This window comes from Anastrepha ludens, chromosome 2 (genome assembly GCF_028408465.1).
Source record: "Anastrepha ludens isolate Willacy chromosome 2, idAnaLude1.1, whole genome shotgun sequence".
NCBI classification, from domain to species: Eukaryota; Metazoa; Arthropoda; class Insecta; order Diptera; family Tephritidae; genus Anastrepha; species Anastrepha ludens.
This window is the reverse complement of record NC_071498.1, coordinates 8,696,833-8,708,185: the sequence shown is the minus strand read 5'-3', so window position 1 is coordinate 8,708,185 and position 11,353 is coordinate 8,696,833. Positions and strand designations below refer to the sequence as shown.

At 32.5% G+C, this 11,353-nt stretch overlaps 1 long non-coding RNA gene across 2 annotated transcripts; it reads left to right on the top strand.

Annotated features, from left to right (window-relative positions):
* Positions 1-7,059: 7,059 nt before the first annotated feature.
* Positions 7,060-8,679, top strand: LOC128856374 (uncharacterized). 2 transcript variants are annotated; one of them, XR_008453834.1, is made up of 5 exons: positions 7,060-7,298; positions 7,358-7,446; positions 7,501-7,568; positions 7,629-8,277; positions 8,341-8,679. It is a non-coding gene; the product is annotated as an uncharacterized LOC128856374 (long non-coding RNA). The 2 variants fall into 2 exon arrangements; XR_008453835.1 differs by having other exon boundaries at positions 7,616-8,277.
* Positions 8,680-11,353: the final 2,674 nt, after the last annotated feature.

The window sequence follows — 11,353 nt, the reverse complement described above, 5'->3', positions numbered from 1 at the left end:
CGGAGCGTTCTTATGTACATACTCACATACATACACACTGTCATATACAGTGGCTTAAAAGTGCTGTGAACACGAAAAAAGCAAAGAAAATAACTGCTTATTTGAAATTGAAACGGGAATAATTTGACACTTCAAGGCTGTCACTGACCTACATATTATATATGTATGTATGTATGTATATGCATGTACGTACGTATGTATGCAGATCTTGAACAAGTTTGACTTCTTAATACCTATTTTAATATAGAAATGTGAATGTGTGCAAATTAATATGTATTTTTTGTGAAATTTCGACCAAACGAGATATTTTTGTATCTTAACTTTTGTGCATCCAGAATGCGATCTTTTGTCAATCGTGACAAATCTGCGTTTTTTTATGGGTATTTTCAGTTTTGCTTATAATGTCAACATCCAAATGACATTTTAAAGTTAGCTTCATAATGTCTCTTTCTTGGCAGTCTTGGTTCTTATTGGCGAAAAACTCTAGTAATCGATTTTCACAAGCTTCGCTTGATACAAATTTCTTATCACTTAGGACGTTTTGCAATGCGAGAAAAAGGTGGTAATCGCTTGGTGCCAGGTCAGCACTATGTGGTGGATGCATCGAAATTTCTCAAATAAGCTCTAGGAGTTTTTGACGAGTCACTACAAACGTGTTTGGCCTTGAGTTGCCCTGATGGAACACAACACCTCTTCTGTTGGCCAATTCAAGACGTTTCTGGTCAATCGATCGCTCCAAAGGTTTAGTTATTGACAGTAGAGATTTTAATTGAGTGTTTGGCTATACGGAAGGAGCTCACAATAAATGATTCCTTTCAAGTCGCACCAAATACACAGTAGAACCTTCTGAGTCATTAGTCTTGGTTAATCATCATCCGTTTAAGAAATGACCATTTATTATATGCTTTTACATTTATAAATATATAATATTTATGTATGTTTATATTGATAATTGGCGCTTATATCCATTGTTGAGTCGAGTTCCTCCTCCTATTTGTGGTGTGCGTTTTAAGCTGCCTACCGAGGAGCTACCACCATTAGAAACAACTTTTTCTATAATTTGGTGATTCATGTCCGAGGTTTCGAATCCCATAAATCCATTCGATTACGGCGGCCACAGAAATACACTCGGAGGTGGCGAGGGGTGAACGCTATTATAAAAAACATCTTTTCTATCATTTGTTGTATTCCTCACAGATGGCATGACATGAAACTCTTTACTTTTTCTACAAAGGGTATCCGATACCCCCCAGTATTTTTGGTTTGCCAATAATGCCGAATCGTGCGAATATGAAAAGTTGCACGCCGAAACTGACGTAAAATTTCAAAATATATCTACAAAATGTTTCAAAATTCCATAAGAATTTAAAATTTTGCAATCAGAATTTTTAGATTTTTTTGCGCATGCAGTTTTGTAGCTCATTGAATTTTAGTATACAAAGTGACTTTTAAATACCGTTGGTTTTTATTCGCTACAAAGTATGTACCAGCACAATATGGCGCAAAATTAATCACCTTTCAGAAGTTTTTAATTTTGCAAATGGCATCATACGTCATTCATATTTGATGCTTGTGAATTAGACAGCTGCAGTGTACAAACAAAAAATCAATGGAGCGCGTAAAGATCAAACTAAAGATTTCCATCACTCAAAATAATTTTTTCTTATTTAGTAAAAAGTTATTCAAAATCAAACCACCAAAATCAAAGCACCACCTTGCGCAAGCTCGAAATTTTTTATATGAAAAAAAAAATCCTTGAACTACCAAAAAAAATCTCAAAATACGATTCGATAGAAACAGAGGAACCTCTACTTTGCAGCTATAGTCAGAAGACACGCTTTCAAAGCTTAGTTGCAGTTAAAGTGAGCTTGAATTGTCGGATTCGAAAAATTATACAAATCTACGAATGCAAGTCCTCCACATTATATTTAGTCTGTGTCGATGCTTGAAGTGTGCACATCGGCGGAAAACATAGAGCGTCAGCAAGAAATTAATAGTGCAGTTAATTGAGTGCCTAAACAACGAGCTAGAATTATGGCAAATACAAAACGTTAGTTAACATAAAAGAACCACTTGTTAAGACTGTCTTTGCTAACTGTATTGAACACTAGCGGACTCTTGGATGTCTGAAAGAGGAATGAGTCTGCTCTATATAAGTAATTTTGCAACAGCTCCTCTAACCAATTACTCTGTTTTTTTTTTTCTTACGAGAGTATCCAATCTGTTCTGGTATCCGGTGAATCCCTACCTTGTTGCGAGTAGCGACTTACTCCTATAGAGGCAACTGCGTTTATTTAGAATGAATTAAATACCTTAATACCAACCCAAGGTCGGAGAATAATAACTTTGCTGAGTACGTATGCTTTGAGACCCATCTCTATGACTTGCACTTAACCAATGAAAACTGAATTTTCCTTCCTAACTCTTATGCAATAATGTTCCTCTTCTTTGTATTAATCGAAATATTCGCCCTCTAATTCAAGGTACCATTCAGGTATGCAAGCATATACACGAAGCTTAAAAAAATATGATGATATAAAGAAACTGGACATATGTACCTACAAGTATGTATCTACTTGAATTATAGGATCAAATTACAAATACATACTTCTCCTTTTGCCTCTTTCTTCCTTCATCTTAATACGAGCGTAATTAATATTTTTGTTGCTTCTGTTTATTCAATAGACTCTGAAGTGATGCTAATTTTATAATTCAAGTGCATAGAAATACATATATCGGGTGTCTTTTTAAGAGCTTGAGAACTTAAAATGATAATACAAAACATAAATATTGTTGGAATGTTTTTTTTATTGTAAACTGGTAGATAATTTCATGGCAGGTAATTTTTTAATATGATATCTGGCATATGTCCACCGCGGCTACGAGTTAATTTTCTACTACTTTTTACACTAAATCTGGACTTATGGTGTCAATAAGCGCTTGAATATTACAAAAAATCGATTATTAAGAGCGCTTCATGGCAATTTGCGGCGTCTTGTTGGGGCCAAATGCCGTCGATGTTTTGTTGATTAATTTTTGAAAAAAAAAAAAAAAAAAAGTTCAGTCATCATTGTTCGATAGCGCTCGCCATTAACCGTAGCTGCAGCTTTTTCTTCATTCGGAAAGAAGTAAAGACCGATGAAGCCGCCAGTGCCCTATGAACTTTACTTTCCTAAATTTCCGCAATTTGGAAGCGTTGTTATGGCGTTAAGGCGTTAAACTATTTCTGATGACTTTACAAATCTTACTGAACAGAAATATGAGTGAATCAGTCTGCCATTCTGCTGCCAAATCATAGTTATCAATACCTGTAGTTCTCATGCAGCTAAAAAAACACCCGATCCAAGCAATTTGCATTGTGCTGGTCCATATTTTCACGCACAGCCGCTTAGATTAGATTGACAAAAGGGGAGACTTTTTTTACCGAAACCGTGTGCACGAAAAAAATTAATGAAGTAAATTTAATTTCGTACCCCAATTTTCAAAACGAGAATAAGTTATATTTCACTTCAAAAAATCATATAATAAGATTTTATGAAATCTGAATAGTATTTCTTCGTCAAAAGTAGTCGCTGGCGAAGCGCCCTCACTTTACTTGTGCTGCATTGAAATTTTCTTCAATAAACCTCTTTTTTCTTTCAACTGTAGCAGTAGAACTTTAAGCAGCTTTGTTGCAAATTAAGTTTAGCGAACAAGGTAGAATTCAGCTTTTTGGCTTGTAGGCGGGTTTTCACGGTCGTCCAAATACTTTCAATTGCCGAAAAGACTCCTTCGACTAAGGCGGCTGTGCCTGATAGAGCAAAAGCATATTCAATGAGAGTCCCGAGTTCTTTGAAGCGTGCGCTGTTTTTCAAAAGATATTTGAAACTCTAAACCCAGCGTTCGTCAGATGGCTTGTCTTTTCAGCTCCATTTCAAAATTATTTCTTCTTCGGAAGTTCAAGAGTGGTTACGGGGGTTAAGATTTGCCCAATTGAGAAGTTTCCTCCATGATGGTGTGCAAATGTTCTCGCTACGCTAGTTGGTGAATAGAACGATGTTTTTCAGTGGACGATATGATCTATACAAGTAGCAGGTCTCTTACTGTGACTTAACAATATGATGTATGGGGCACTATAGAATGGGGCATTACTTATGTATATACATAATTGGCGAGTACACTCTTTTTGGGTGTTTGGCCGAGCTTCTTCTCCTATTTGTGGTTTGCGTCTTGATGTTGTTCCACAAATGGGGGGAGCTACCGTTTCAAGCCGACTCCGCACGGCAGCTATTTTTATGAGGAGCTGTTTTATGGCAGAAATACACTCGGAGGTAGAAATACTGCATTTTTAGATCATTAAATGAATGAATAAATAAATAAATAAATAAATAAATAAATAAATAAAATATGCATATTAAACTGAATGTATGTTTTTGTTATTAAAAAACATCAAGTCGTTCGAAAATTTATTCCACTGCGTTTTGAATCCACACCACTGTGTGGTCTTTGCAATTACGGGCGCTTTGCGTTTTCTGTGCTCCCCAACGAAGCTCATAATTTACCCCAAACCCCATGAGCAAACATATGCACACAAATATATATAAATATTTATATACTTCTGTACGTTTCCCGTCACCGCTGCTTACCCCCACCAGCTATTTTTATGTTACTACAGTCACAGTTTTTTGTTTTTTTTTGGTAACCGTTATAAGACTTTTGTGTTGCTCATTTATTCTGCTGTTGTTGTTGTAACTCTTCATAAAAATTGTCGCTTTGATGGCTGACAACTGACGTGACGGCTGTTGCTTTCAATCTCATTTGTTCAAAGCCTTACATTTGTTGTTTTTACTGTTGTTGTCTTTTAAGCTTGTTGCTCTTAGCCGATAAGACATTCTATGCCGTTGGAGTGGTGGATCATAATTGTATACCCTTCATGAAATTAGTATGAAAAAACAAAATAAAAAAGGAAAATTTAAAACAAAATTTTCTAATTCTCAAATAATGAAAATCATTTAGAGAATGTTTTACAAAAAGGTTCATAACGGTATTCTACTGTTTAATATTTTATAAGTAATTTGGAAGCCCCAAAATGAAAGTAACGTTTCTTAAATACAATAGGTAAAAAAATAACTGCAAGTAGGAAAAATAAAATGTGCTAGGACATATGGATATGTCCGTATACAAAACAAAATTGAGACAAAGTCTTTGCTAAGCAATGAGACCGCTTTGGTTTTGTTGCTACCCAAACATCAATTTTTGTGGTAAAGTCTTCGCTTATATGTTTGTAAATTTATATGTACATATGCGTATCAATTATATACACATACACATTGCATTATTTAAGTTCGAGTTAATGGGTATTGGGGATAGGAAATATTGCTGTAGTCTTCCAGGAAAATTCCAAAAATTTGCAACCGATTGTTATGGCTACGCGTAATATTGTAAAAGAGAGGCGGCATACATTCAAGCACACATACATATATACATACATACGCACGACCATATACTCGTACCCAAGTAGAATGGTGCTGTGAGTATTTCAGCTGGACGGCATGTACAGTGGCGAGCAAAAGTGGCTAAATGTGTACCGCATTCATGCATTTTTGATTGCTCTAGAGTTATTTTTCAAAGTAATGCTATCAAGTTCCAGGTTAAAGGCTTCATTTATTAATAAATAACGCGCATTAATTAGAGTTTACAAAATACTTGAAATTAAAAAAGATATTACAGAAATAACAAAAAATTCGATTTACGCAATTTTGCATGTGTTCAAATTCTTCAGTAACGCTTTATTTTTAAAACCGTTATTCGTGTCATTTCTGTTGTTAAAATATACTGTTTCTTGGCATGCAACAAGCAAAAAAAAACCTAAAAATTTGTTGCTCTTTTGTTCAAATGAAAAGGATTGCTTTCATATATTAAGGGGATATTCCGCTCTAGAAATTTGAAAAAATCGATTTTTTTTTTGCATATTCTCAAAGTTTAGACCTTCAAAAATATGTCCTTCAACGGATTTTTTAAAATTCGAATTATTTTCGGAGATACAGCGAATTTTGTGACGTCTAAGCCGGCCGAGTGGAGCGAATCGCACAATGAACGGCAGATGTTACCGGACGACTTGAGGACTCGTTCTTTCCAAAAAAATTTTGGTATCCCACTCAACCTTTGTTTATTCTATACATACCTGGAAATATATCGTCGATTAATCCAGAGCGAGAGTAAATATTATGATCTAAGTTATTCTAATGGAATTGTTGCTCAAACTTCAAACGCGATTTTCTCAAAACTACTTTTTTTGAGATGGTCGTCATGATATCTCAAGTTCTACTTGACCGATCGCTTTGAAGTTTGATAAGAACTTTTTATTATACATCTGTCTACCGCGCCTGCCTCGGATTTTTAAAAAATTTGAAAAGGTAAAAAACAGATGGTAAGCAAAATTTTTTTTTTCGAGTTGACGCCATTTTGTGAATTTTTTTTTCCTTGATTTGCTGTAATCCGATAGCGACATCCTAACACCAAAAAAAAAAAGGCCGCACAAAAGATTAAAATACCCGTCAGTGAGTGGACAGCACACAGAGCGCTGAAAAAAATTGGGTTGGAGGCCGCATTCAAGCATGGAGAAAAGATTGTTAATGGTGTATGCCAATATCAGACCGTTAGCTGGCTATCAGCGAATTTGACAGAATCAGCCAATGGGCTGACGTAGCAGGAGCTAGGAATTGGTTTGTTTACGAAAATACTAAGAATTTGTTAGTGATATACGAAAAGAATTAACGCAATGTCACTTCGTTGCTGTCTGAACAACGACTGATTGGACGAGTGTGTGAATAGATGTGAATGATCGTGCTGGTCTCGGCTGGCGAAACACCCCTGTTACGTGGCAGCCGAATTTCCCCTCACAATTTTTTGTTTTTCACCAGAGTAATCTAACTCACCAAACCTAGTAATCTACCATCCCAAAGCCAGCACTATCAACGTGAAATCGAGTTTGAGATTTTGCAATAGACTTTGCAAATAATTCAAGCACTGCAGTGTTATTGACTGAAGAAGAGTGATATGGTCTGATGACATGATTCAATTATAGAAGGTTAGGTAAGTAAACAGCTTTCTCGCTCCCTCTTGACATATCGGCTCCCTTATTTGAAAACGTGTTGCTTCTTTACAAAAAAAAGTACCTATTTCACAAAAAAATTTTTGAATTGTAGTAAAAACTAAACTTTTGGTGCAAATTATTTGGTCGGCAACACCGTTTTCACTTTGACGCTTTGCTTTGTTATTATTCGTTGAAAATCTTTTATCTGTTTGTAAACATTCAAGTAAGTATAATAATAAAAGCTAATTATTTTGTAAATTAATGCCATTTTTCACTATTTAGGTCGATTATGTCTTACATATGGTGATAGTCGATTATTTGGAGTCGGCTTTCTGCTGCAGAAAACCACCGGTTTGTGAATTTTCATACATGTAAGTCCAGATCAGACATTTGTAAAAATTCTTATTAAACTTTTTCATTCATAGGTTTTTATAGCAGCGTTTTTGCAAATATAACAGATACCACCTTACATACAATACATAAACTACAGTTAGTAAGTTCTTTTAGAATATTTGCTAATAAATTGTAATAAATAAAAAGTTTTTATTTGTAGGACTTCACAGACGAGCAATTGCTGCGGAAGGTGTGTGTTGAAGAGCTAGGTGGCCCAACTATTGTGGTTTTTAGAAACGAAAGCACGTATGCGCGTATTTCTACCATTGTCTCATGTGGTGCTACGGACAATTTCATAGGAGACATGGAGCGTGTTGTGTATGATGGTGCAAATACCTGTTTAACATATGACGGTCATTATGTGCCTAGTACTGCTACCTCTGAAATCAATTTGACTTCCGAACTGGCTGTCCACGTCGATACCTTACCCCGTCTAGAACAATATGCTGTACGTAGATGTATGCGCAACACCTACACGAGCAAGTCCTCGCGCTTTAAGTCTACAATTACAGATAAGTTGTAATGATATATTTGTGAGTTATTTTTAAGTTTTTGGTTTACAGGTTTTTGATTTCTGCCTGAAGTAAGTGCAGCGTTCCAACACCTATACGAGCAAGTGCACCCACATTCCTCATATTTCCACTCCGATTCATTACTGAGACACGTGGTATTGATATACGTAAATTTACAAACCATCACAATTACTAAAAGTGGATTATATTACCAATATGTAAAATTTTTCGATGTATTAGTTTTAGTCTATATTAATACATTTTCCTATTAATATTAGGGACGCAAAGTATATTAAGGTAGACAAATTTTAAACTATAAACTAGTAAATTTGTAATTTTCAATTTTTTTCTTATATTTAGAAATGATCGACTGAACTTCTGCTTTCGCAATGTCTTTACGGTAACATACTACATGTATCTACATGTATTGTTATGCATATTGTTATATATATATATATTATATATAATTGGCGCGTACACCCTTTTTGGGTGTTTGGCCGAGCTCTTCCTCCTATTTGTGGCGTGCGTCTTGATGTTATTCCACAAATGGAGGGACCTACAGTTTCAAGCCGACTCCGAACGGCAGAAAAAAAAAACACATACATAAGTAACATCACATAGTTCTGCGTGCTCTTGTGTTAGATAAACATCGAAAATATTCTAAATAAATATTACATTTGTTTAAAGAAAAAACTATAATTTTTCTGTCGTTTTGTTTTAATATAGATTAAATAACCAATATACTTGTTTTTCTCTTAGTACAGGACTAATTAGTTACTTTACGTACTTTTTTACTACCTTTAGGCAAGAAGGGGAAAACATTTTTCCCTTTTTCCCATCCTTCGTAAATGCAGCCCTAAAATAAGGGAGTGTCAAAGCGCCCTTGTCACTACTTACCTAACCTTCTATAATTGAATCATGGTCTGATGAGACCCCTATTAATGGTTTTCAGTCCGAGCACTGGTAAGCACTGTTACTGGCATCGACCGCATGAAAAGCTGCAAAAGCATCAAACGATGAAGCATGGCGGTGGTAGCCTTGTGGTGTGGGGCTGTTGCACGTTAGTAGTATGTATATTCCGGGCTACAGGACAATATCAAAAATATTAAAATTTTAATATTTTTATCATTTTAACTCAAAAATTTAACATTTTTACCATTTAACTCATTTTTTTAACTTACAGTTACTCAAAATTTTAACATTTTTTAACATTTAACTCATTTTTTTAGCTTATATTATCTCAAAAAAAAAGTTAAAAATTTTGAATTGGGTCGATTTAGTCCACCCCTAAATTATAGTTACTCGTAGTTAATATTTTTAAGATATTAAAGATATCTATTTTTGATGTACTAGTAATCAATATTTAGGTTGGTACAGTTAAAATTTTGTGTTGGGTCGATGTCTATTAAGTGAAAAAATGTTAAAATATTGATTACAAAATATTTAAAGTAATCTATTCAAACAAAAATAAAAAAAAAAGTTAAAAATTTTGAGTTGGGTCGATTATTATTGATTGATAATTTTAAATATTTATTACAAAATATTTAAAGTAATCTATTCAAACAAAAATAAAAAAAAAAGTTAAAAATTTTGAGTTGGGTCGATTATTATTGATTGATAATTTTAAATATTTATTACAAAATATTTAAAGTAATCTATTCAAACAAAAATAAAAAAAAAAGTTAAAAATTTTGAGTTGGGTCGATTATTATTGATTGATAATTTTAAATATTTATTACAAAATATTTAAAGTAATCTATTCAAACAAAAATAAAAAAAAAAGTTAAAAATTTTGAGTTGGGTCGATTATTATTGATTGATAATTTTAAATATTTATTACAAAATATTTAAAGTAATCTATTCAAACAAAAATAAAAAAAAAAGTTAAAAATTTTGAGTTGGGTCGATTATTATTGATTGATAATTTTAAATATTTATTACAAAATATTTAAAGTAATCTATTCAAAAAAAAAAAAAACAAAAAAGGATACATTTATTTTTTAAAGTACCTTTCAAAAAAAACGACGAACTCCTCAAAACAAGAGTCTTTGAGTCAGATTTGAACTTGCAACAAAATTATTGTTATAATTCCAACTGCTTAACCAACTCATCTAAACATCATATTCTGAAGTAATGTAATTACAGCTGAGTAGTATGCAAAGCAAGCAATGCTGATCTTATCAACATTGCTCACAATCTATAAATAGAATAAGCATAAGCACAAACCAAAAAAAAATGAAATACTGTTGAATACGAGTCACAAACTGCAAGATAAGCATAATATTTGATAAGCTTTTATACATCAACACATGTTTCGACTCTGTCGAAACCGTTTGACTTTGTCAAACATGGTTACAAGTGCAGTATGTATTTAGCGTTAGAAGAGGGTGGACGCAAAATAATTGAAACTTCAAATTTGAACTCTTTGAAGTTCAAATTTATAAAATTTACCCAATATTGGTTCATAACTTAAATCTCTTATTAAATATGTTATTGGATTAGATGGATAAATTTTACTAATATAAAATATTTCTCGAGTCCAATTATTTTTATATTTGTTTTCAAATTGTTTTTTATGTGATTGAATTCTTACTTTTTCTCCAATTTTAAAAACTGGTTTTTCTAAATTGTTTCTATTAATTTTAAAACAATTATCAAAAATTAATTGTTCATTTTTTTCATTTACTTCACATGGTTTCATACCAATAGTTCTATGTACATCTTTGTAATTATATTCATATAATATTTTATCAATTACATCAATCCAATTAGTATTTTTCTGAATTTCAAATCGTATTTTTAGTTTTTCATTAATGGTTCTATTAAATCTTTCTACAATTGATGATTTCTTTTCACTAAATGTTTGATACATGTTAATATTGTATTTATCCAAAACTTCTTGGAAATGTTTATTTAAAAATTCTTTACCAGAATCTGTATGAAGTAATTTTGGTGCACAACCTGCTTTTTTAATAATATTTAAAAATGCTTCAGAAGTTGTTTTTCCATCTTTCTTTTTTAATGGTTCTATATAAGCAAATTTAGAAAATGTATCAATTACATTAAGCATATATTTGTATCCTCTATTAATTCTAACATTAACTGTTGTCATAATTAGTAAATCTGCTGCCCATAGTTCATTTATGCCTTTAGTAATAATTTTTCTTCTTTCAAAATTTTTTCTTACTGGTTTATGCAACTCTTTTGCTATTTTAAAATCATTATTTTTAGTATCAATAAATTCATCTTTATCCATTTCAAAAATATTTAAAATTTATTTTAATTAAATAACAATGATATCAGATAAAGTTTTAAAAGAATATATTAAAACACAAAAAGACTTAAAAAATAAACTTCAACAATTTAATTTAAA